This window comes from Typopeltis vanoorti, chromosome 13 (genome assembly GCF_054136105.1).
Source record: "Typopeltis vanoorti isolate ZY-2024b chromosome 13, IOZ_Tvanoo_1.0, whole genome shotgun sequence".
NCBI lineage: Eukaryota > Metazoa > Arthropoda > Arachnida > Uropygi > Thelyphonidae > Typopeltis > Typopeltis vanoorti.
In genome coordinates, this window is record NC_143561.1 from 32,409,371 (window position 1) to 32,436,593 (window position 27,223).

The following is a 27,223-nucleotide window of genomic DNA, read 5'->3' on the forward strand; positions in this document are numbered from 1 at the left end:
TCAGGAGGTATTTGAGGAAATAAATAACCTTGATATTAATAAGGCAAACTGGCAATAGCATTGGCATGCCTGTTTAATAAGAGTCTTACAACAGCACAGGTTCCAAGGGAGTGGAAGGAGAGTGAAATTGTTCCACTATATAAAGTTGGAGATAAGGCTGTAGTTTCGAATTATAAGCCAATTTGTATAGCTGGAGTTGTGGTGTAGGTGGAGAGATTGGTGAGAAGGAATACAGAAATGAGTTCATAACAGCAGTATTCTCTGCAGTTATCAGTATGGGTTTGTTAAAGAGAGATCATGTTTTACTAACTTACTTATGTACTATAACAAGGTGACAAATACCTTGGACAAGGGAGATGCATAGTGGTGTACTTGGATTTTGCAAAAGCTTTTGATAGACTGCCATGCAACAAACTGTTAAATAAATTGAAACAGATGAGATTGGATAACAGACTTCTGAGTTGGATCAGTGACTGGCTGTCAGATAGGTATCAGAAAGTTGTATATGGGGATGCAGTATCCCAAAAGAGGAAGGTCACTAGTGGTGTACTGCAGGAGTCAGTTTTGGGACCATTGTTATTCAATTTGCATGTTAATGATATTGGGATTGGTTTAACTAGTGATGTGTAGCTGTAGCTGTTTGAAGATGATGCAACATTGGGGGGAGAGAGCAAGGTGGAGTCAAGAAGATGTTATGGTCTCACAGGAGGACTTGAACAGGTTGAATGAATGGGTAGGTAAGTGGAACTGTCAATTCAATGCAAAGTGCAAGGTTTAGAGATTTGGTAAGCAACGATGGGATGCAAAGTACACACTTGGTGGGGAAACTTTAAAGGAAGCAGAGGAGATGAGAAATCTAGGAGTGATGGTGGACAAGGACCTGAAATTTAGGGACCACACTGCACCAGTTGTGAAGATGTCACATCAGATAATGGCAATGATGCAGAGGACCATGACACGCAGTAATAGAGAGGTTATGACCCTTGTATAAGGCCTTGATCAGGAGTCATACAATGGGACCATAGTCTGCATACTTTTACATGTCAAGCTACTAACCACAGCCATAATGTGATATGATAATTTCACAATCTGACAATGTGACACATAAATGTCAGGCCCTGTCCATTATCAATCCCAGATCTCATCTCCTAAACATCCTTCAAAATTTCCCCACAAATTTTATACTCTGCATCCCACCCACCCTTGATTACAATTTGAAAATCTTACACTCTGCAACACTGAACTGACCTGTTCACTTTTACAATCTATTCACCTCATTCATTTCCCAAACTGTACATCATCCAGAAAGAATATGAGGGGTGTTCAAAGAAAGACTGAACTTTTTAAATAGCATGCCAACCAACACAGAGAGCACGATGCCGCTACTGAGTGCACCTAACAGCCGGTTTTGACACCAAACTGTCATTTGCCCTGTTCTGCTAGCATTAGTCGTCAAGTTACCTCCACTGAAGTAAGCACGTGCACAAGCTATTTTCTGAATTGTGACCTTGAAGAACATCTGGGTGTGAAATTTTGCTGCAAACTTAGGAAAAAGTTTACAGAGACCTTTCAATTGCTTAACCAAGCATATGGTGGAAAACTGTATGAGCTGGACGCAATGCTATGAGTAGTTTAAGCATTTTAAAAAGGGCACAATGTCGGTCAGTGAAGATTCCAGGGGCCTGGATGATTTCAACATGGTTATTGTCTGTTGATGTGGAAGGCAACAACTATGTCGAGAGAGTTCGTGCTGTGATTTATGGAAATCGTCGTTTAAGTGTCTGAGAAGTTGCTGATGAAGTGGGCATCAGCATAGGATCTTGCCATCAAATTTTGACCAAAAAACTTCAGATGCATTGCATCAGTGTAAAATTCGTGCTGCGTTTGACTGATGATCAGAAAAAGAACCACGCTGAAATCAGTCAGAAACTGCTTGCCAATGCAAATAGGAATGAAAACATCATAACAGGAGATGAGATATGATGTTGAAACCAAGATGCAATCATTGCAGTGGGTGGGGAAAAGGTCTCCTCGACCAAAAAAAGCACAGATGAGTCGGTCAAAGATCAAGGTGATGTTGGTTGTGTTTTTTTGATTGAAAAGGCACTGTCCATTATGCATTTGTACCACGTGGTCAGATGGTAAACAAAGAGTTGCACCAGGAAGTTTTAGCAAGTTTGAGGGATGCTGTGAGCAGGAAGAGGCCTGAATTATGGGAAAACCAGATTTGGATGTTGCACCATGATAATATGCTGGCTCATGCATCACTCCTCATCCACAGTTATATGGCAAAACATCAGACATCTGTTGTGTCCCATCTACCCTATTCTCTGGAGTTAGCCCCAGTAGACTTTTTCCTGTTTCCTAAAGGATGTCATTTCCTTTATGGTCGTTTCCAAACCATACAGGAGATTCAGGAAAATGCGATAAGAGAACTGTACACCATCATAGAAAGTGCATTCCAGAAAGCATTTCTACAATGGAAGAAACAGTGCTTAAAATGTTGTTAATTAGCAATAAAGTTTTTGTAGCAAAAGTTTTTTTATTTTTTTATTTTTTTTTTTAAACACACCTTGTATATCCAATTAAACCAATCTCAATATCTTTAATATGCAGTTAAACAATAATGAATCCAAAACAGATTGGCTGGCAAATGATTACTGATTTTCCTCTTTCAAGATGCTGCATCTCCCATATGCAACTTGCTGTTACCAACTTATATGGCAATCTATCAAAAGTTTTTGCAAAACCGAAGTATAGCACTATACATCACTCTTGTCTAGTATACATTTGTTACCTTGTTGTGTTGCATACAACAAGTTACAAATAAACTGGTAAATGACCTCCTTTTAACAAATACATGCTGAACAGAGAATATTGCCATTATCAACCCAATTCTGTATCTATCCTAGCTCTCTCATCAACTTCTCCAACATCTTAGCCACAACTCTAGATACACAGATTGGCATATAATTTGAAGCCTCATTATTATTACCTTAGTGAAGAAGAAAGATTCTGCCCTCTTTTCACTCCTTTGTAACATGTCCTGTTGCAAGACCTGTTAAACAGGTATGCCAAAGTTTACTGTTTACTTCATGGAACATTCTCCTTAAGACACATTATGTCACATTTTGTCTTACTGTTTTAATGACATCAAGTTTACTTAATTCCTCATACACCTCTTGTCCACTCACCATCAGTCAATCATCTTCTGTTTCTTCAAACTCAGTTTCTCAGCTTTATATGTGATGAATTGTACACTGAATGCTTCAACTGAATCCTCTGAAGCAGTTACTCATCTACCATTTTCATTCATTAACATTATTTCACCAGAATCAGTCTCCCCCCCCCTTCTACTTACCACAAACTGAAAGAACAATCTAGGGAGTTTCTTGTCCTAATTGGCCAATTTCAATTCATACTGCACTTCTACTGAGTCCTTACCAACTGAGTCAACTTCCTTGCCTACTCTTTGTATTCTTCATGAAGCTGATTATTACTACCATTTGTCTTGTATTATCTCTGCAATAACTTTGTCTTCCAGATTTTTACCTAACACTAGTTCTACCTTCAAAGTAATTTCTTCTTTCAGATTGCATGTTTGATCTCTTCAATCATCCATTTTACACTTGTCTTATTTAGTCCTTTTAACCTTTGGCATGCATTTACACATTGCTGGTGTTAAATAGATCTTAATTCAGTGGCAAAGCAGCATTTATCTCTTTTCTGCTTAACTGCTCATTCCTTTTATGCTGGAGTCATACATGAGAGGGTGGATGGTCAACCTACTTTATGTTAGCACTATGTATGGGAAATCAAATTCCATGCCATAAATAAAGATAACATGACTTATGACATTTTCATATTAAAACAAATCATTAGAGAATTGACTCGGGACTTAGAAAAAGTTGAGAAACATTTAAAGAAACTCAGAGAGGATAAGAAAAATAATCAGAGCATCATGAAACAGCAAAGTGAGGAATTTGGTAAGATACTGAATCTAATAATAATAGTAATGACAATTAGAATGTAAGGGGGAAAAAGTAATATGGGACAGCACAATTTGCTCATTAAATTCACACTAAACAACAGAGTCACTACTTGGAGTTTTCTGGGAGTAAAAAATTAAGAATGTGATGAATGCAATCGAGAAACAGAAAAGAGATGGCAGTGCTTGAAGGAACAAAGGATTTAAGCAGCGATACCTTCAGTAAGAAAGAACACATGAAAGGATTGCTGAAAACATGAAAGAAGAGTAAGAGAGTGAAAACTGTTAGTCTTTTACAGAAATATGACAGTACTGAATTAAGAAGGAGAACTATGATAGCAAATGATTTGAGGTATCAGTGTGTTTTTGATGTGTGGAATGAGATTAATGGTATAAAAATCTTTTATAAAAGGAATGGCCTGCACTTGAATGGATTTGGCATCGAAAATCTGGAGAAATTATTTATTGGAGGAAGGCTAATTCGAAGAGTCAGGAAAACTGGATCAGTAAGAGAGAAATGGTGAGAATGTATAAGATCAATAAAGGTATGCAAATGTGATAATGCTATGAATGTCAATAAGCATAGTTATGAATCTGGTGAAGGGACAGACCTGTACACTTTGGATTTGGAGTTTTTGAGTATGTGTTGGGATGGGAAAGAAAAATTTGCCCAACTCAGCTGAGCAGATATAGGTATACAAAAAGGACAGGAGAGCTAACTTGTTATGGCTATGCACAAAAGCCAAGAGCATCAGGAATGCAGAGGTTTGAGTTTGTTGCTTGCCTTAGCGATTACGTTGTGGACTAACATTGTTTGCATTAGTGAAACCTGGCTCTCAGAGTCAGATGCAGTAGCCAGAATAGAGTGTAAAGGATATAGCATTTTTTTACACTCTATTCTGAATGATATCAGGTGATGTAAGTCCAGTTAGGGTAGAAACTCATGTAAGCAATAATAGTAATAATGTTCAATGTGATGCAGTGAGTTTGAGGCTATATGGCGTGAAGTGGAGGCAAGAGTATGAACACACATGGTTGAGTGTTGCTACAGATTTGCTGGTTCAGTTGCTGGGAATAATGAATTGCATCTCCTAATTATCCTGATATGTACTAAATGAGTGATCAGTATGGGTCATTAAATTGATTCAATTGCAGAGAAAATTCATAAGATGAAGGAGAATTTATTGAGTTGCCACAAGTCAACTTTCTCAAGCAGCAGCACATATATTATATATATATATATATGTGTGTGTGTGTGTGTGTGTGTACAGGTAACCTTCGTATAACACGGTCCTTATACAACTTGGTTTCGATATAATGCAGTCTACAAATTGTAGTAACCCTTTACCTTTTCATATATTTTTCACTGAGTGATTTAAAAATCAAACTTGATCTTCATTAAATTTGTGTCTGCCCATATCATGCATATAGTTATAAGTAGCAAATTTATATTAAGGGAAATACCCTTTAGCACACATGCACATTTTTTTTTTTTGTGTAGCATCAATTGTTTACCATATAAAGTGTTTATTGTTGCACGTGTAGTTATAAGTAGCGAAATTATATTAGGGGAAGAGACCTCAATAAAGGTCGAAACTAGTCTGGGTAGTGGCCCTTCCCTTAATGCATAACATTATACATATCCGCAAGGAGATGTGTTTTGCATTATGGGAGATACTGAGATAGGAGTGATGTTAGCTTGGTCCACCTTTGCTATGAGTTGCCCGGTATTGTACTACCTTACACCAGTCCTGAAGATATTCTCAGGCACAAACTTTGTTTGCTCACACTTGGATAAAGGATTAAACTAAATTTATTATAGCATGCGTGTACGTCAATTGTTTACTGTATAAAGTATTTATTGTCAAAATTGTGTTTGTTTTCTGCCAGGAAAGTGCATTAAAAATCATAAGTGTGTTAATCTCAAGCTGAGCACTTTATTTTCTGGTGAGTTACACACATAATTAAGACATACTGCTTTTTTTTTTTTTTTTTTTTTAATGTACAAAATTTCTTTTTATAGTACTGGCCACTAAAATTGCAATGAAAGGGAAAAAACCAACATAGAAAAGAAAATTCATTTCTTTCGAAAAAAAAATTAAAATCTTGAATCGGTTGAAAAATGGAGAAAAACCAGAAGTTATTCAAGGACTTTAAATTTAAATGAATCAACAATACAAACAATCAAACAAAATGAACATAAAATCTGAGAAATTGTTATTGCTGGGTCAATGGTAAGTGCAAAATGCATTGCTCGTGCAAGTGATAATCTAATGGAAAAAATGGAGAAATCTCTAAAGATTTGGATAGGAGATTGCACTCAAAATAAAATTCCTTTGGATGGAAATCTTGTTAAACAAAAAGCTCTCAAAGTTTATAAACATTTAAAAGAACTTAATCAAGATTCTTCAGAAGAAAGCTCTCAGCATGGATTTTGTGCCAGTAAGGATTGGTTCGAAAACTATAAAAAGTGGTTTTCTTTGCATAATCTTAAAATCCAGGGAGAATCAGCATCAGTAGAAACTGCCCTGAAATACCAAGGAGAACTTTTAAAAATCATTGAAGAAGGTGGCTATAGTGCAGACCAGGTGTTCAATGCAGATGAATCCAGGTTATATATTGGAAAAAAATGACAAAACACACCGGTATTTGGAAAAATGAAGGATCAGCACCTGGATTCAAAGTTTCCAAAGATAGAATTACTTTACTGTTTTGTAGTAATGCATCAGGTGATTACATGACAAAACCAATGTTTATTAACCTCTTGCTATGAAAAAGCTCAACAAGTCCACCCTACCTGTTTATTAGCAAGCCAACATAAAGGCATGGGTTACAGCTAGCATGTTTGAAAATTGGTTTTCAAGTGTTTTGTACCCGATGTAGAAAGTTACACAAAGAAAAATAATATCGACTTCAAAATTTAAGCGATCCGAATATTAAAATATCTTTTTTGCCACTTATTCAACCACTTGACCAAGGAAATTCATTGAACATTCCAATTAATTTTGGGGAAAATGGAATCTAATCCAAACACAACACTGCCTCAAGCACGAAAAGAGTTTTCAATACTGAATTGTGAGAAAATTATTTCTCTGTCCATTAAGGAATTAAAACCCTTTAAGGTGAATGCTTGCTGGAAAAAAATATGGCCTGAAGCCATTCTGGAACAAAATTTCGTACCTCTAGTGGATGCTGAGCTAAGTAATATAAAAAACGTTGCACACATTTTTGGTGGAGAGGACTTTTGCAATATGGTTGAAAACAAAATTAGTGATTTCATTGATGGGGAAACATTTAAATGAAGAGGAGGAGCTGGTACAATTAATAGATGACGTTGAACCAAATGATGGGGAAAGTTCTGCCGAAGAATCTGATTATGATGAATCCATTAACGAATTCAGTTTAAAGAAATTAGCAGAAGGATTGGACTTGGCAAGAAAGTTATTTTACAGATAATAATCCCTCAATGGAGCACTCTGGAAAATTCTCGAGACAATTGGATATTTGTTTAGCTCCATACAGGCAGTCCCTGGGTTACGAACGACACACGTTCCTGAGAATGTCCGTAAGTCGTCCAATTTGTATGCAACTCGGATCCCTGATGAATAGCACATATGCAGTAGTAATAATAATAATAATAATAATATCACTGTACTCTAATAATAAGTTACAGAAACTATTCTGCTCTTTCTTTTAATTCAAATAAACAGAACATAAAAACAAACTCATACAAAAAGTTTAGATAGGAGAATTTTCCAAAAAGAATATTAAAGATTGCATTAATGTCTTGCTTAAGAAGGGAAATTTCTGAGGCAAGAAGGTAGGCTAACATTGATGGAAGTTTTTCCCCTTGGCTATGCTACCAATTACATATTTGGTTTAATTCTTTATCCAAGTGTAAGCAAACAAAGCTTGCACCCGAAGTATTTTCAGGACTGGGGCAACTCGTAGCAAAGGCGGTATAAGTTCTCATCACTTGCCTTAGTATTCCATAATGCAAAGCACATCTCCTTGCAGACATGTATAATGCTATGCATTAAGGAAAGTGTCATTATCCAGACCAGTTTCGACCTTTATTGAGGTCTCGTCAGTGGGAGCAAGACCCAGAGATGATGATACTATGGTGGAAGTAATGCAAAAGTCATATCACCATATACCAGTTGCCTCTTCCCTTAATGCATAGCATTATACATGTCCGCAAGGAGATGTGCTTTGCATTATGGGATACTAAGGCAAGTTATGAGAACTTATACCACTTTGCCACGAGTTGCCCCAGTCCTGAAAATACTTCAGGTGCAAACTTTGTTTGCTTACACTTGGATAAACAATTAAACCAAATATGTAATTGGCAGGCTAACTAATTAATCGGAAAATGATGGAGATGATGCTGGAAAATCAGGAATTGATTCTGTTTCTGGAGGAGGGGAGCTTACCACTGAAGTCGGTTTCTTGAAAAAGGTATCTAGGGTTGTTTGCACAGCCTTTTTTTTTCATCATAAATGGCCTTGTAGGAGCTGATGTTCTCACTACTGCACTGTAAATCTTTGTAAATTGCTGAATGTTAGGATCTTGCCCCTCAAGCTCAGCAAATCCTGCTTCAATGACATGAAAGGCTTCAGCTAATTCTTTTGTTGTAAACTTTCTTGGCTCTGGATTTTCTGATTCTTGTGTTTCTATCAGCTGCTTCTCTATCTCCATAAGGTCTTCATTGGTTAATTCTTGTGAATGGGACTCCAGTAAGTCAATGCCATCATTTTCGTTGATGTCTTCTATGAAGTCACAAAAATCATCACAGAATTGAGGGCACAATTTGTTCAGATAATTGTTGATTACCCTTTAATTCTTGATTGCTTCACTTCTTTCCAAGAATCAACAATGTTTTTGATGGCATCATGGATGTTATAATTCTTTCAGAAGTCTCTCAATGTCACCACACAATTTCCGTAACCCCGACTACTGACAGGAATGTATGCTGTAAGTAATAAGCCTTAAATGCAGAAATGACTCCCTGGTCCATTGACAGTAGTAATGATGTAGTGTTGGGTGGTAAAATTACGACCTTTATTTTAGGGTGAAGGTCATCTGAAGATGTTGGATGTCCAGGAGCATTGTCCAGCACAAGCAGAATTTTAAGGGGACATTTTTTTTTTTTTTACGAAAAATAACATTCCACAGCAGGAATAAAACAGTTCAAGAAACAATCTTCAAACATGGCAACTGTGACCCAGGCTCTTAAATTTGACTTCCAAATAACAGGAAGAGCTGCTTTAGTAATGCAGCAAAGTGCGGGTTTGTTTACATGCACGAAAGAAACTAGTTCCCGAATTATTAATTTAATTATTTAACTATTAATTATCCTTATCGGGAGCCGGTTCGTAAGTACAGAATGCCGTAAGTTGGGTCATCCGTAACCCAGGGACAGCCTGCATTATGAGCTTAATAAAAAATTGCAGCATAGTTGTAAGCAAGGTCTTATTACTGACTTCTTGAAGAATGAGAATTATACAAATGATGTCCAAGAGATTTCAAGTGATGTGACGTCCATAAAGAACATCTATGAAATGTTATTTTTGAAGACAGCGATGAAGATTAAAATATGCACTTTATTTTGCCTAAAACATTTGTGCATTACGTGTGATGAAATTGATGTAAATTTGAAATTTGTATAATTTTATACTATGTATTTGTTTCACAATTTATATGTTTTATTAACTTACATGAATTACCTGAATTAAATAAAATTATATTTTTGCTGGATATGACATTGGTGTTTATATAATTTTAAAAAAAAAAGATTTTGGAACATAAGCCTACTTTTTCTATGTGATCTGAGTCTCGCATAACACAATTTATATAACGCGGCATTTCTATGGAGCCTAACATCAGCATTATATGAGGGTTACCTGGATATATAAGTAAAAATTATATGGATATTCTGATTAGGAAAGGTTACATGCTGAATTACAAAGCTGGAAATTATGTCAAACTCAGGAGAATATTATGTTCATTCCCATGGTTTCAGTTACTGGATGAGAGGGATATCAGCATTGCATGGGAAACTTTGAAGAGATGCTCAAATTATGCAGAATCTGAATATGAATATCTAAATACATTCCTAGAGCTCAATGAACAAATGGAATGGGAGTAAAACTGATGAGCAACCTTATTAAGCAGATGATCCAGAGAAAGATGACGTGGAAGGAAAATCATGAGAATAAAATGAGGAATTACGAAATATATAAAGAATAGTCTAGAAAAGTTATAAGCATTGTATGGAACATCAAAGTAAGAAAAAAAAATTGGATGGATGCAGATGGCATTCCTGTGTCAGAAGATTTGATAGTTCAACTCCTGAGTGCTCCAGAAGACAGAAATCTGATAATATCAGGATCGTAATAATCCGATATCTTGACAGATAACAGATTAATTTGGAGGAAAATTGTTGATCGGAAGTTAGTAATGGTGTAACTTTTTCATGTAATACTATCATAATTATCCTATATGAGATGGGGGGAGGGGAATAGAAAGTTCTGATAAACATCTAGAACAAAAAGTAATTAATTTTATATCATCATCATCATCAAATTCCTGACATGTACTCTCAAGGGGTGGATATGATAGTACTACATGAAAAATTTACATCATTACTAACTTCCTATCTACAATTTTCCTCCAAATCAGTCTGTTACTTGTCAGGACTCCAACATTATCAGATCTTATATTTCTATCGTCTAAGGCACTTTGTACAGTACCAATCCACCTATATCTTGGTCTTCCTCTGGGTCGTTTTCCTGCCAACATGGCAGAGAACACTTGCTTTGCTAATCTTTCCTTGCCCATTCTGTTTAAGTGACCATACCAACTGAGATTAGCTCTGCTAACGCATTCCTGGGTGCTGACAATGTCAAGTTCTTTCCTAATATCATCCTTTTTAATATGATATTACCATTGATGCCATCTGTTCATACCTCTAATCTTTCTCAGGACTCTCATATCTGCAGTCTCTAGTCTTTGATCAAGTGCTTTATTTCTGACCCAGCTCTCAGATCCATAAGTTAAAACTGGTTATGAACTGGTTTATGTCTTCTTATATATCGTAAAAGAAAAAGAAATTAATTGATGAAACACGGGGATTAAAGTCATGGGTATTAAAGAAATTGGTGTCGAAGCTAGCAGGCAAAAAGACATACCGTCAGAAAGCTCTTGAAAGATTTGTGATTTTTGTGGATTTATTAGGTGTTTTGTTAGATTTAATTGTGTATTTTTATTATATTATTGTAGTTTTTAGTGTAGTTATTGTACTAAAGCATTTTATAACATAATTTCAGAAATATTATTAGTTTTTACTACTCTTAAAAATGGTGCCAAAAACTTGTCGTAACAAAGCTAAAGTTGCTACTAAGGAGAGAGTTTGTCCTGATGAACAAACGCACTGCTGCAGTGATGATAATAATTTATCTGAGGATACATTGACATTAGAAATAACTTGATTAAAAGATTATTAGATATACGAAGAGCCAAAGGCTTCAATTCGGCGACATATGACTTGTTTGAGTTAAGGGATATTACATCCCATATCGTTTCTTAGCCGAATAAGAAACTCAAAGAGTTTCATGCCGAATATAGTAAAAACTATATAAAGTTCGGCGATTCCAAGCGTAAGCAAATACCTGGATAGTGCAGCAACTGACCCTTAAGGTAGTGCAAGCTGAGGCAACTCATGTCAAAGGTGGAGCAAGCTCTGATCATTATTCTTGATATTTACCCATAATGTGAACTTAGCTCCTAGGAGCTGTATTAAAAGAAAGAAATTATTAGGAAATCGACCAGGGAATTGGAAAAGGTGGAAAAACATTTAACTAAACTTCAACAGGATAAGAAAAAGGATCAGAACAAGAACAGGCATGAAAATACTGAACATGGTAATCAAAAAATTAATAACAACAAGGTAAGTCAGTTAATATCTAAGAAAAAATAGGTAATATGGTATGGTGAATGCCAAGGAAGTCACCACTTCTAGTTTCCTAAGAGCAAAAATTAAAAATATGACAAATGTAATTGAAAACCAAAAAAGAAACCTAAAAGAAATGTAAATGGTAGTTCTGGTACATACTAATAATTTAAGTGGTGACAAACTAGTATGAGAGACGATATGAAAGGTCTGTTGGAAGAAGCAAGAAAGAAATGTGAAAGTGTAAAAATCGTAGGATTACTACCTAGATATGATAGTACTGAGTTAAGAAGCAGGGCGATGATAGCCAATGATTTCAAGTGCAGGCTATGTAGAAGATATGGATGTGAGTTTTTAGACGTGTGGGATGTGTTTGATGGCCTGCACTTGAATTAGTTTGGCATTAGAAACGTGGGGAAATTACTTCTTGGTATGAGACTTAATGCAGAGAGTCAGAGAAACTAGATCATCAAGGAAGGGAGGAATAAGGAAAATGTGTGTGAAAGTTCAGCTATGGTATGCAAATGTGATAAAGATATGAATGCCTTCGAAAATGGTTATGTATGTGGCAAAAGAGTGGAAAAATATGCTTTGGGTTCGGACCTTTTAAGTATGTCTGGGGAGGGAAAAGAGAAAATTCCAGAACAAGACCAAATAGATTGCATATCTAATTATAAGAATAGGCTAGGTCATAATTTATTATGTCTATACACAAATGCCAGGAGCATTAGAAACAAAGGAATTGAGTTTGTTGCTTTATTGAATACGATATGGCCAAAGATTGTTGGCATTAGTGAAACCTGGCTATCAGAATCAGATATGGTAAGTGGAATCGAGTGTAATGGATATACTATTTTTAGGAATGACAGAAGAGATAGGGGAGAGGAGGAGTGCTACTAATGATATCAGATGACATAAGTCCAGTTAGGGTTGAAATACAAGAAAAGAATGATGGTAACAATGTCACATAGCGATTGCATCTATCTGGTGTGAAGTGGAGGTTAACAGAATTAAATATATGGTGGAGCGTTGCAACAGACCTGCCGGCTCAGTTGTATGGGATGAAGAAATGCATCGCCAAATTAACCTTATGGGTACCAAGCGAATGATCATTATGGGTGAATTTAATTTTTCAAACATTGATTGGATAGAAGAGAAATCTCATGATAAGAAAAAAGAGGAATTTATTGAATTGTTGCAAGACAACTTTCTCAAGCAGCATGCGAAAGAAGGAACTCGAGGTCAAAGAATGTTGGATTTGCTCATAGCGTCAGAAGGGATCTCTGTCAAGAATATGGATATTTCACTACCAATTAGTGACAGTGATCATGCTGTACACTCTTGGGAAGTATCTGATTGTATCAATGCTCCAATTAAAGCAGGTTACATGCTGAACTACAAAGCTGGAAATTATGATCAACTTAGGAGAATACTATCTTTGGTCCCATGGTATCAGTTACTGAATGGGAAAAATGTTAGCAATGCATGGGAATCTTTAAAAAAGTGCTTGAATGAGGCGGTATCTTAATGTATCCCTCAAGTTCAAAGAATAAATATGTTGGGAGTGAAATGAATGTGCAACCTTATTAAGCAAGAGATCCACAAGAAGAAGATGTGGAAAGAATATCATGAGAATAAGAGTGAAAAGAGTTATGAAATATATAAATCTCAGGCCAGAAAAGTAAAGAGTATTGCTAAAACAGAGTATGAAAAGAAATTGGCCATGCAAGCTAAAGCCAATTCAAAAGAATTTTATCATTATGCCTGAAAGCAAAAGAAAGAATGAATGTGGAAGAATAACTTTATTGAATGCAGATGGTACATGAGTGTTGGAAGCTAAGGAGATTGTTTAGTTAACGAGTGCTAACTTTGCTAAGATATATCAACCAGGTGTATGTAGCATGGTGCACAGTACTACTGCTATGTTGGATGAAGAGTTAGAGGCTCTTCTTCAATAGCTCTTCAACCTCATGAAAATGAGGTTGAAGAACTGTTGCATAACCTGGATAAGAATCTGTCAATAGGGAGAGACGGAATATCAGCACGTTTGCTAAAGGAATGTTCAGCTGAATTGGCTAGGCCTTTCACACATTTGTATAACTTGAGTCTCAGTTTAGGAATGATACCACAGGAATTGAAGGAATTTATGATAGTTCCATTGCAAGGGTGGTGCAAAAACTGATGTGTCTAACTACACACCTATTAGTATCTCTGGTGCGGTAGTGAAGATTTTAGAGAAGTTGGTAAGAACTCGCATACAGAAATGGGTAGATAAACATGCTGTACTCTGCATGGAACAACATGGGTTTACTAAAGGAAGGTCATGTTTTAGCAATTTGCTCATATTTTATAACGATGTTATGGCTTAGTTGGATAAAGGGAATGGATACACTATGAGAATGCTGAATTTTTCCAAGGCATTTGATAGGACACCACATGAAAGGCTGTTGCGTAAATTGGAGAATATGGGATTGGAATATAATCTCTTGACTTGGATAAGGGGATGAGTGACTGACAGATATCAAAAAGTGATATACAGTGGGTGTGAAAATGCCAGATTTAAGGCAACCAGTAGTGTACTTCTGGGTTCAGTCCTTGGGCCATTATTGTTCAATCAATACATTTATGTCATTAAGCAGGGTCTATCATCAGATGTGCAATTGATTGCCAATGATGCGAAGATAGGCAAGGCAATCATAAATGCTACTGATATTCAGCAATTACAAAATGATTTGAATAGACTGGAAATCTGGGCAAACGAAAATGGCTATCAGTTTAATGTTAGTAAGTGTAATGTTATGCACTTTGGTGTGATTAGAGTTCCAGCGGCATATTATATTAGCGGGGTTATGCTACAAGAAACTGAAGAGGCAAGGGATCTTGGTGTACTGGTGGATAAGAATTTAAAGTTCAAAGGTCACAGACCAAAAGTTGGAATATATCTCAGAAGCTAATTGCTATGTTGAAGCAAACCTTGACATGTAAGGATAAGGAAATCCTCTTTATAAGGCTTTGATAAGACCACACCTGGATTATTGTGCACAGATTTGGTCCCCTGGGTTCCAAGGAGATAAAGAAGCTGTGGAAAGGGTGCAAAGAAGGGTAACAAAGATTATATCCGGATTATGGGATTTAGATTATGAGGACAGATTGCGAGTATGTGGATTGCAGACTCTGGTAAACAGGAGAAAGAGGAGGTGGGGGGGTGATATGATAGAGGTATATAAAATTTTGAATTGGTGTTATAGCATTTCAGGTGATGAAATTTTTTGTTATATGGAAAAATTCCATATAACGAAATGTGGATGCCTCCGAAGTGTTTGCATGAAGCAATGGCTGACTATATACCTAGAGTCCGAATAATAAATCAAGTAGGGGTTAAATGGATGAATAACACCATTAAGCTTGAGCTGCAAAAAGAGAAACAACTATGGAGGGAATTTAAGGAGAAAGGTGACCGGCAGGCACATGAATGGTATAAAGCACAGGCCAGAAGGGTAACGAGTGTGGTAAGAAAAGCAAAAAAGGATTATGAAAGAACATTGGCCATGCAGGCTAAAGAGAATCCCAAACAGTTTTTTCGATATGTTGCAAGTAAAAGAAAAAATGTATATCGCAGATTGATTTTAAAGAATGCCAATGGTAAGGAAGGTAACCGAATCAGTTAATATAGTTGAATTACTGAGCGAGCACTTTGCAAGAATATATCATCCACGTGGTGGTGACATTACAGAAATGAATGAATCAACAGATTATACGGGAATTGTGGTGAATGAAGTGGAAGTGAGTAGTCTATTGCAAAACCTCAATGTCAATACATCTGTGAGATTGGATGGTATACCAGCTCGTGTCGTACGAGAAGCGGCTAAAGAATTGTCAGTACCCTTGACTATTTTGTTTAATTTGAGTCTCGGGCCTGGTTAGTCCTGAGAGGGTGGAAAGAGGGGAAAATAGTTTCACTGCATAAAGGAGGTTCCATGACTGCTGTTGTAAATTACCAAACGATTAGCATATCAAGAATCGTTGTCAAGGTCTTGGAGAAATTAGTCAAGAGAAGAATACAAGATTGGATAGATGAAAATGGGATACTGTATGGGGGGACAACATGGTTTTGTGAAGGGGTGATCATGCCTCAGTAACTTGCTCACGTTTTATAACACAGTGAGGGCTGAACTGGATAAGGGTAATGGGTTTACAGTGATTCTACTGGACCTTGCCAAGACCTTTGACAGGATACCACATGAAACTCTAATCAGTAAACTGGAGCAACTGGGGATGGATATAGGGTTGGTGAGATGAATAGGAGGATGGTTGATGGAGAGATACCAGAGAGTGGTTTATTCAGGAGTTGAGTCCAAAAGACGGCTTGTGACTAGTGGTGTGCTGCAGGGTTCTGTTCTTGGACCACTACTTTTCAATTTGTTCATTAACGATATAGGAAAGGATCTGAGAGGAAGTGTTCATTTGTTTGCTGATGATGCAAAGTTGGGTAGAGCAATTGTGAGTGCACAGGATGTCAAAATTTTGCAAGATGATTTGGATAGTTTGGAGGACTGGGCTAAGGAAAATGGATGTCAATTTAATGTGGCAAAGTGTAAGGTTATGCATTTTGGGGTGAAAAGATTAACAGCAGTATATCACATTGGTGGAGTCATACTCCAGGAGATTGATGAGGGCAGGGATTTGGGAGTGTTGGTAGATAGGGAGTTGAAGTTTAGGCGGCACATCGCGAAAGTGGCTAAATCAGCTCATCAAATCACTTGGCTTCTGAAAAATACTTTAACAAGCAGAGACAAACAAGTTATTATTCCTCTGTAGTCTGGGCACAGTAGTCTAGATGGGATCTTGATAAGATCCCAGCTAGACTACTGTGCCCAGATATGGGTGCCAGGGTTCCTTCTTGATGGGGATGAGGTGGAGAGGATCCAGAGACGAGTGACCAAGATGATAGCAGATCTGTGGAATGAACCTTATGAGAAGAGGTTGAAGATTTGTGGGTTGCAGAAATTGGTTGATAGGTGGAAAAGGGGGGTGATATGATTGAGACATTCAAATTACTGAAGGGTTTCTATAAGATTAATCCAGAAGATATTTTTGAGGATAGGACTGGTGGTGGGAGGACGAGGGGCCATACATGGAAGCTGGGCAAGAATGTGGTTAGCAGGAGAGTTAGAGCTAGGTTTTTTACTTGGAGAGTGGCGAATGAGTGGAATAAGCTGTCAGAGTCTGTTGTGGATGCTATGACTGTGAATGAGTTCAAGGCGAGGTATGATAGATACTGTGTGAATGTTGAATAGTTGTTCTTGACATGATGTTAGGGCCTCCCTCGATGAGCCTGTCGACTCCTAAAAAATAATAATAATTCCATGGGGGCATCCATGGCAGTTAAAGTTGTTTGCAATCAAGAAAGGGGTAAGAACTAGGTTTTTCTCCTGCAGTGAGTGAGTGGAATAATTTGCCCTTAGGGGTAGTGAGTCCAGCTATCATACTTTCCCTTGAATGAATTTAAGGGAAGGTATGATAGCTGGTTTGGGTGATTTATAGCCTCCCTTGATGAGTCCTTGATTTTCCTGGAGGTCTAAGATAATAATAATAATAATAAAAGTTTAATTCGAGACACATTAAATGAAGTTTACTTTGAACAATTAAAATAATTTTAAAATCAGAACACAATAATTTTAGTTACTTATTTACTAGTAGAGGCCTTCCTTGTATCATTTTCTGAGTAAGCTCTTTAAAATTTTAAATATTTATCATTTAAAACAGATCTATATTTAGATTTAATAAATTTAAGAGTCGAATATAGCGCTTCACAGGAGTATGTGGTTCCAAAAATGGAGATAAGCTTTCCAGTGTTGGATACCGCTGGTCCAGAACTTGCTTCAAAAACTCAATTACGAAACATCAACTTTGCTTCACTAGCTTCAGTCCTTTGTCCTCTTACAGTTTCAAAAGCTGCAGTTCTGCAGCTGAGACATCCACCAATTTTTTATTTTATATATATATATATATTTTTTTTTTTTTTTAAATAGGACAACCCATGCTTAAGTACCTTTGTGAGGAAAACATTCTCCATAAAAGCGAATGTTGGGTTAAGTTCTCCAAGGTTGCAAAATTGATTGTTGAGTTCTTCGGCCAGATCATTTAATTTGCTAACATAAGATCCCATTCTAATTTCACTCCTTGCGAATTTATCAGTACTTTCTTCAGACAAACGAAGTGATTGAAAGTTTTATTTTCCAGGTTTCTCTGGAAAAGTTGCAGTTTGCTTTGGAAGCTTAGCACAGTCTGCACGAGATCAGTTATTAGTTTTTCTTTCCATTGAAGTGAAACGTTTAATATCTGCAGATGCTGGAAAACATAGGTGAAAAATATTCTCCTTCTCTCTAAAAAATTGTTTGTTAGGGTCTAACAACAACCACAAAAAAAAAAAAAAAACTTGTTTAATAAATTGCTAACTGAGAGCCACCTTACCAAGCAAAACTATGATACATCGTTAGGAATCTCGTCACAATTCAACTTATCGAGAAAGCTTTTGAATTGTGGGCAGAGTTTTAGCACTTGAACAAATAAAATTGCAATTCTTAGAATCATTTCCATTACATGTCCAAATTGAAACCACTTGGCAACTAGATGTTCCCTGTGAATAATGCAATGTACAGGCAGGAAACCACAATATAATTCATCATTCTCAAGGAGTCCTATGAGCCCTTTGGTTTTACTCCTCATAGCTGGAGAACCATCGGTTGCAATACTGACGATTTTTTTTTGCATGATACCGAAAAAAATTCACAAAAAAATTCCACTTACCGAAGCTTTTGTAAGTGCGACATCAAGAGCTTCTTTGATGTCAGAGCCATATGTTTTATCTTTCAAAGCTGTAGATTCATCCAAAGCCAGACTAAATGCAGCACAGCTTTTCAAGTTATGGTGTAAGTTATTTACAATGTCAGCAATGATAACAAAAATTATCCTTTCAATTGTATGCCTGGAGACTATTTTGAGTAGTTTTTCATTATCTGGGTCTAAAACTGAAATTACAGCAAACCCTCGATTTAATGGACAAAATTTCCGGTCAATATGTCACATGTGAAAATTAACATCCTGTTAATTTTAAAATGCTTTTAACCAAGATTTGCTTATAATTAAATTAACAGGTTATTTTTTGTTATTAATTTCCTGTTATTTTAACAAAGTTTGGCGAATAGGCCATCATACGTTGGAAAAACACTGCAGTAATTTAGTCAACATAAATGAGTTACCATTCATAAAACATGTTTGGCGAATGATTAAAATGTGATTACACCAATTGCACTGTAATTGTTTCTTTTGTTGCGTGGCGTGACTTTCTGTGGCAGTTTTATTATACACATTTTTGTAATTTTAGGGAGTTAATTATAAAAAAAACAGCAGAATTCAAAAGTTCAAAAAAAAAACTTGATAGTTTTTTCAAAGCAGGATTACCTAAACCAAGCGCCTCAACATCGAACATTAACTTCACATTAACTTATCTAAAAATGTGAAAATTGTGTGTAAAAAAAATTTTTTTGTTATTACAGTGCTAATATTGATAAATTGCAGTATAATGCTATTATATTATTATAGTAGATAATTTATTATAGTAGTTATTAATATAGTAGATATTTTTCTTTTAAAAAATTTGCGATTTAATGGACACCCCTTAACCCCTATTAGTCGTTAAATTGAGGGTTTACTGTATTTGTGCAATATTCTTCTTGACAAATTCTCCTTCTGTGTATGGATGTTTTGCCTGTGTAATATTAAACACTAAAATATAATGAGCTTCGGTAGTAAAATTGACCTCTTTAGTAAACACGGGCATCTCTGATCATGGAGTTGTTCTTTCAAAGTTGAAAGTTTAATTCGCCTGAGATCAGAGCCAAGAGGAAATTCTTTACTAAAATTACTGTGATATGTGTCATAATGATGCTTGAGATTGCAGGCTTTGAATTGCGCAAGTATTATTTGGCATATGGCACATATTAGTTTACTTTGTCATTTCAGAAAAGAAACTCTTCTTCCCATCTGGCGTAAAACTTCTGTGTTACTCTTCATATTTATATTTTTTTATGCAACATTTCTAAGCACCTGAAAAAGAGTTCGATGATAACAAGCACTGTTAACGGACTCAGGCAACAATATGTTGAATGATATCGATACATGAGTGCCAGAAGTGTAGCTAACGTGTTGTTGCAGGCAGGCATAGCTTCTGCATCCCCCACCACCTCACTATGCGTACACTTACTCTGATACCATTGCATCAGTCAAAGGTAGCAGCTCTTCTTTCTACGTCTTACCAGAATTATTTTGGCTCGAAAAGGACACGTAGTTGGCCATCCCCCCTGCTATAGACCATAGATCAAAGATCTGTGTGCAAGAGTCCAAATGTAGCCTTCTTTACGGAAACAATAACCTCTCTATCCCTGCTTGTTAGTGTTCTTCAACAACCATGTAATCTGATGTGCTGTTTTGGTTACCTTCACAATATACCCCTCCCCCCTCAAACTTCAACTCCTCCCTGTCCACAATAACACCTAAGTCCCTAGCCTCATTAGTTTCCTGCAGTTCAGTTGTATCAATATAGTACACAAGTTCTGATCTCTTCCCAAAGTGGATCACCTTACTTGGTCACAATTAACTGGCAGCCATTTATCTTTGCCCATACTGCTAGTCTGTTTAAGTTTCTGTAGGACCTCTGCATTACCTTCATTTACCACATTAGTTCAGCATCATCAGCAAACAACTGAATATTTCCTTTGAAATCATTTCCTATATCACTGATATACAAATTAAATAACAGAGAGCCAAGTACTGAGTCCTGTGGTATACCACTGGTCACCTACCTTCTCATGGACTCAACTCCTCCATAAACCACTCTTTGATATCTGTTCATCTTGCTAATCCAAACCAATTGATTCATATCCATCCCCATTTGCTCCAATTTATGCAATAAAGTTCTAGGTGTAATCCTGTCAAATGCTTTTGCAAAGTCTAGCAATAACATTGCGTAGCCACATTTCCTTCATCCAACCCCATCGCCACAATTATAAAAAGTAAGCAAATTACTAAGGCAAGATCTACCCTTCACAAAACCATGTTGTCTCTTATAGAGTATCATATTCCTATCCACCCAAGTCCTGAATTCTGTCTTTCAACAATTTCTCCAATACCTTCACCACCACTCTCGAGCTGCTGATTGGCCAATAATTTGCTACTTCTGCCTTGGAGCCTCCTGTATGCATTTTGTCCTCTTTCCACTCCATTGGCACCTTCCCAATACTGATGCTTAAATTGAACAGCTTGGTCAGAGGAGTTGATAGTTCCTTTGCACATTCTCGTAATACATGGGCTGATACGAGATCTAATCCCATGCCTCTCTTTGTATTGAGGTTCTGCAATATTTTAAATACCTCCCTTTCTTCAACCTCTTCTCCTATGAGTCAATGTCACATCAGGCATTACAACGTCACCACCTGGATGGCACGCTTCTGTAAAATGCTCAGTAATTCAACTATTTGGCAGCACTTTTTAAAGTCATCCTTCCATAGTTATCCTCCTTTCACTTGTCACAGAGTGAAATAATTCTTTACAGCTCCATTTTTTCTTTTGGACTCATCAACTAGCTTTGTCTCTCATAATCAGCTTTAGCGTGTGGATAGGCTTATGTGTTCGTCAGACATTTTTGTAATAGATTTCACGGTTTGATATAAACACAGATGATTAAGAAAATAACTATTTATTAACTTAAAAGCTAAAAAAAAAAAAAAAAAAAAAATCAGCTTTAGCATTCCTTACCTCTCATGCCCATGCTGATCACCTCTTTCTTTAAAATCTTGACAACTTTTTCTTTGGGTGCAACTCCTGCTTAGCGAAGCTATTCATCAATCTAACTCCTACCGGATTCATCCTTCTGACTAGGTATATATTCAAATACTACTTTCTTCAAACACCCCTTGATCACCTCCCATGCACCACCAACATCTCTTCCCTTCCAAATTTTCAGCAGAACCTTGCCTTGGCAAGGTTCTGCTGAAAGCTGACTCCTCAGCTTATCATAATCACATGCTTTGTAATTCCATATATATCCCTTCTTAATAGAAAATTCTGGATGTCTGGAAATCTCCCAAGTCAACTTACATGATCACTTTCTCCGAGCAGAGTAAGTGTAGCTAGATTGGTTAGCTTTAAGTTCTCTGATATAATGCTCAGATTCAGCAGTCTTGAATCTTGTGTCCCCTCCATTATGTGTTGCCTCAGGTAATTATCTCTCAGCAGCTGTATAAATTCCATTTCCCTCCCTGCTTGTGACCACTCCTCCTCCCAATCTATGTTTCCAAAGTTGAAATCCCTCCATAATGATTACTTGACTGGTACTTGTCATGCTAATTTGCGAGCATATCATCTATATTCTTTCTTATATCCCCTGGACTATAGAAGCAATCAATTACATATTTAGTCCTGATGGCCTCTATCTCACACCACACAGCTTCAAATGAACTGCTCTCTGAATCCCTATCCCTGTGATGTATTTCTATTCTTTTTGGCTTTAATTCCAATGCTGTCATTAGAAAAACTCCTCCCCATCCTGTTCCTTCTGTCTTCTGTGAAGACAATATATCCCTTGAATTCAATTCCCATAACCATATCATCCTCAGTCAACGATGTCTCACTAATACCTACAACTTTTGGAAAAGTTGTGCTAACCAATGCCAAAAACTCCTCACCAGGTCTGCTTTTATTGAGCTGAATGCCACTCAACACCAATTCACAGATTTGATCCCACTACTAAACCATGTAGAAGCTTTTCCTGCTGCTTTTCTGCCCCGGGCTAGTTCACTTCTCATTAGTCAATCCAGTAACTCAGAGCTCTCTTAAAGTCACCATATTGATGACATACTTAGAGTGGACAGCCAATCAAACACATCAACACTGAGAAACAGAACTTCACTTACCAAATCATACACCTGTTGCAGCCTCCAAGTAGCTGGATTACAGGAGACCACCAAACCTCCCTGCAAAATATGTTATCTCTTCTCCTGAACAGGGACTTGAACCCTGGACCATTAGGTTAAAAGCCTAATGCTCTATCGATTGAGCTATCTAGGCAGTAGATAGACAGAGAAAAACATTATAAAACATTACATTGATTATGCCTGGAGAAAGAGATGAGGCTAGGGATCTTGGAGTTGTGGTGTACAGGAAGTTGAAGTTCACAGGTCACATAGCAAAAACTGCAAATGCAACTCAGAGAATAATTTATTTTATTTATTCGTATGGAGTTTCCTCCCTTTTTCTCCCCCGTCCCTATTGGGGCAAGTTGAGCCCCCTCATTGGGGGGGGTTAAGTATTTATGGCTATAGATCCGTGTGTGTTCATGGGGCCGGTTTGCTTGCTTGCGGGATGAAAAACGCCAGATAAACTGGCGGAAAAAACCCTACTGCCCATGCCCAAGACCAACTAACTTGGCTATGGCTGAGGAAGATCCTCAAATTCCTCACGTCTTCGACAGGAATTGAACCTGGGACACTCAGTCATATGGTTGCAAAGTGCACAGCCACTAACTGCACAGACAGAGAATAATTGCAATGCTGAAATTAACACTGACATATAAGAATAAGGAAGTCATTTTGCTATGATACAACCACACCTAGACTACTGAGTTCTGAGGGGATAAAGAAAGGTAACAAAGAGAACATCAAGATTCTGGAATGAAGATTATGATGATGGATTGAGAATATATGAACTGCAGATGCCAGTTAACAGGGAGAAAGAAGGGTGATATGACAGAGGCCTATACATTTCTGAAACGGTATTACTGGTTGATGCAATTTTTCATTATACAGAAGATGGGGAAAGGACAAGGGGAAATCCATGAAAGTAAAATTATGTTTGTGTATGGTTAAGAAAGGGGTGAGAGCTAGATTTTTTTCTCGCAGAGCAATGAGTGAGTTTAAGAGAAAGCATGACAACTGATGTGGGATGTATGGCTTCTTTTGGTGAGTCCTTGACTCCCTGGAGTTCTCTGATAATAATAATAATCAGTGACCTATTAGTTCCACATATATTCTTTCCTCACAGATGCCTTCACCTCATAATCACTGTAACCAACTGCAGAGAGACATACTACCCCACAGTCCTTAATAAATCCATTACCTATCTTCAGGGCTTTTTAACTAAATCAAATAGATGCTGTAACAAATTTGTTAAGAAAATCAGCAATAAAGACAAAAAACCAAGAAAATATGCAGAACTTCAACTGCATTGTAAAAACATCTAAATTCATTTAAACATCTTTACATAATTTATCTGTGGCCAAATATCGTCATTTGCATTACTAAATTAGAATAAGAAATTATGTATACAAAACGCATTGTGTTGATCATGTCAGAACAATATTCGGTCAAGAACAGTGCTTGAGGGTTTGCTCTAAAAGAAAACTAGCAAGGTTGCTAAGCCTAACCATGCCTTACGATAAAAAGTATAGAAACATTCCATTTCACATTCTGCCATCATTAATGGCAGAATCAGCAAAAAGTCTACTTACTTCTTCACTTAAATGAAACTAGGAAAAGAGATATGAAAATAAAGATGAAGAGCTGTCAAGAATTTTCTTAAAAATAAATACGTGGAAGGAATGCTTGTTTTCTGTGTTCTCACTATATTGCAAGTTCGTATGGAAAACTTAATTTATCTTCAGTGGTAAATGTGAACTTTTCTGGTTAACAAATGAAGTGAAAGCCACATGTTATTTATATAGACAATTAAAGCTTCTAAGAATAATCATTAATGTATTTAGTTCCTACTTAAACAGAGACTAAATATATTTACATTAATGTACAGTTAAAGATATGGACTTTTCTTGGTCTTTTTGAAGTGTGTACTATGCTACTGCTATTTTCTATATTCTCTGCGAAACTTCCATTAAATCAGACTGCTCAAGAATTAGTGCATATAGCAAATTAAATTTGGAATAACAGAAGAATAAGCAAAATTGGTATGGAGAACTGAATAAATAAATTTATATGCAATAGTATTCAAACCAATTTTAATTTAATGATCTGAGAGATGGTTTAGAATAAAATATATGATAAAAGATTGGAAACTGCAAGTATGAAAGCTCTCACACATTCTTATCTGCTAATAATGTCAAGTTCCTTTCTAATATCTTCATTTTTAATATGATTCTGCCATTAATGATGTCTATTAACGCCCTTACTTTTTCTCAAAACTTGCATGTCTGTGGTCTCCACAGACATGCAAGTTTTGGCTCTAAGCTCCTTTGATAACCTTCAGAATATTTTAAAATTTAAATTTCAGTACTTAAAAATGTAAGAAAGCTATGTGTAAAACACAGTTTTCTTACAATTTTCTCCATATTTTCTAAAGGCACCTGTTGACTTACCTGTTAAGTACGTTTGATGTGCTTTCTTCTTTTCCAAGGCTGCCTCTTTAAATTCTTAAATCCACCATGAAATTTAGAGTTTTCTATCCTTGCAAATAACTTCACTACATACCTCCATGTCTGAATCAACTGAATCTTCTTGAGAGTTTGCCAATGAGACGCTAAGGTTTAGTTAGTTCTTGTTTTAAACTCTTTCATTTTCCCCCCTCCAGTAATGTTTGTATAGTTGAGTCTACAGTTAACCTTCTCCTAAACTTCAATCTAAACAACCTCGTCATGGGTGAAGGATAACAGGGAAGTATGGGAATGCCTGCAACAGAGAGGTATGATGGAAACTTTTGGGTCCCGAGCTCCTACTGTAGCTACGGAGGGCTTGTAGTAATCCTGAAAATCTGACTTACTTCAATCATGGTGAAATCCTGATAGAGGGAAGCAGCTCTTATCAGCTCTGACATGAGGCTGAAGACAAAAATAAGGTCAGAAAGGCTCATCTTCAGAAATTTACAGACATGATCAGAATGATTATAATGGCTGTAATTCTGCAAGTTGGAAAAGATTAGAGCCTCACCATCTTATCTTATTAGTGCATATTAAGGATCTCAAGCTGAAAAGCTTTTAGTCATGCAGAAAAACTTGGGTCATCTGACCCCCCCCCTACCACCACCACCACCACCACCACCACAATGTACTCATGTACTCTGCTGTTAATATAACTACGGGGAAGAAGATGCAAAAATAGAAACTGTAGGAGAAACTCCAATAATATGGCTTATTAGTATACTCATTATAAAAGTAAGAAATTGTATGAGAATACGCGTAAATGAAAACCATTATGGCTTTTTACTCATTACAACCACAAACCCATCATTTCTGTGCACGTTACAACAAAAGTTTGACTGTATGAATATACATAGTCTTGCCATAAATAATGTTACAACTTCTGCACACACACACACACACACACACACACAATGTGCTGCCCACAGAATGGCATGAACCCAGTTCTGTTAGTGGTAGTGCTGTACATTCATGAGTTTATCAGTAGAGAGAGTTGTCTAACTGTATAGGTTAGCATGCAATAGGAAAGATATGAGAACTTCACAAGGTTGGAATATAGCCACCTGCTATTTTTAGCATGTTAAAAACACTCAGCATCAGTAGAATGTTTGTGTATTGAACTATTAACTATTATAACAATACAGAAGATGCATCTGAGTGCCAAAGAACAGGTCGGCCAAGCTGCATTAGGACGAAACAGCTTGTGAGAGTTGTGAAAGCGCACATCCATTGTAATTCTGTAAGAATGCAGAAAATGATGTGGTGAGAGATGAACATTTTGCAGAAAACAATGTCACATGTAGCAACTGATGACCTGGGGAAGAGGGGGGGGGGGAGTGAGAACCTATATTTGTTCTACTGTGAACTTCCTAACACCACAACTTATGTGGTAGAGGGTGATAAAATGAAAGGCATTTTTCTGGCGGTACATGAATAACAGATGCAGATATCCTCTTCACAGATGAGAAGATTTTCACCATTGAAGAGTCATTTAACCACCAAAATGATCAAATAAATGCCCCATATGGTTGTATAGCACATGCCATGGACCAAGGATTCGGAGAGGTCATTACCCTGCATCAGTGAAAGTTTGGTGGGGGAATGACATACCAGGAAATATCCAAGTTACATTTCTGTGCAAAAGGGTTCAAAATCTCTGCCAGAGTGTATTAAGACACTGTACTGGAACCTGTGGCACGGCCCCTGAACAACATCTTGTTTCATGGTAGGCAATGGACCTTCCATGGAATTAGCCCCTGCACATAATGCAAGGATGCACAATAGTGGTTTGAGGCAAATGTGC

At 36.8% G+C, this 27,223-nt stretch overlaps 1 protein-coding gene and 1 non-coding gene across 8 annotated transcripts in view; both read right to left on the reverse strand.

The window, feature by feature from the left end:
- The window catches only part of LOC150100035 (putative ubiquitin carboxyl-terminal hydrolase MINDY-4), a 376,809-nt gene that overhangs the window by 23,129 nt on the left and 326,457 nt on the right, over positions 1-27,223 (reverse strand). The window lies entirely within an intron of this gene.
- LOC150100036 (signal recognition particle RNA) lies at positions 22,679-22,976 on the reverse strand. The gene has a single exon (XR_016549307.1).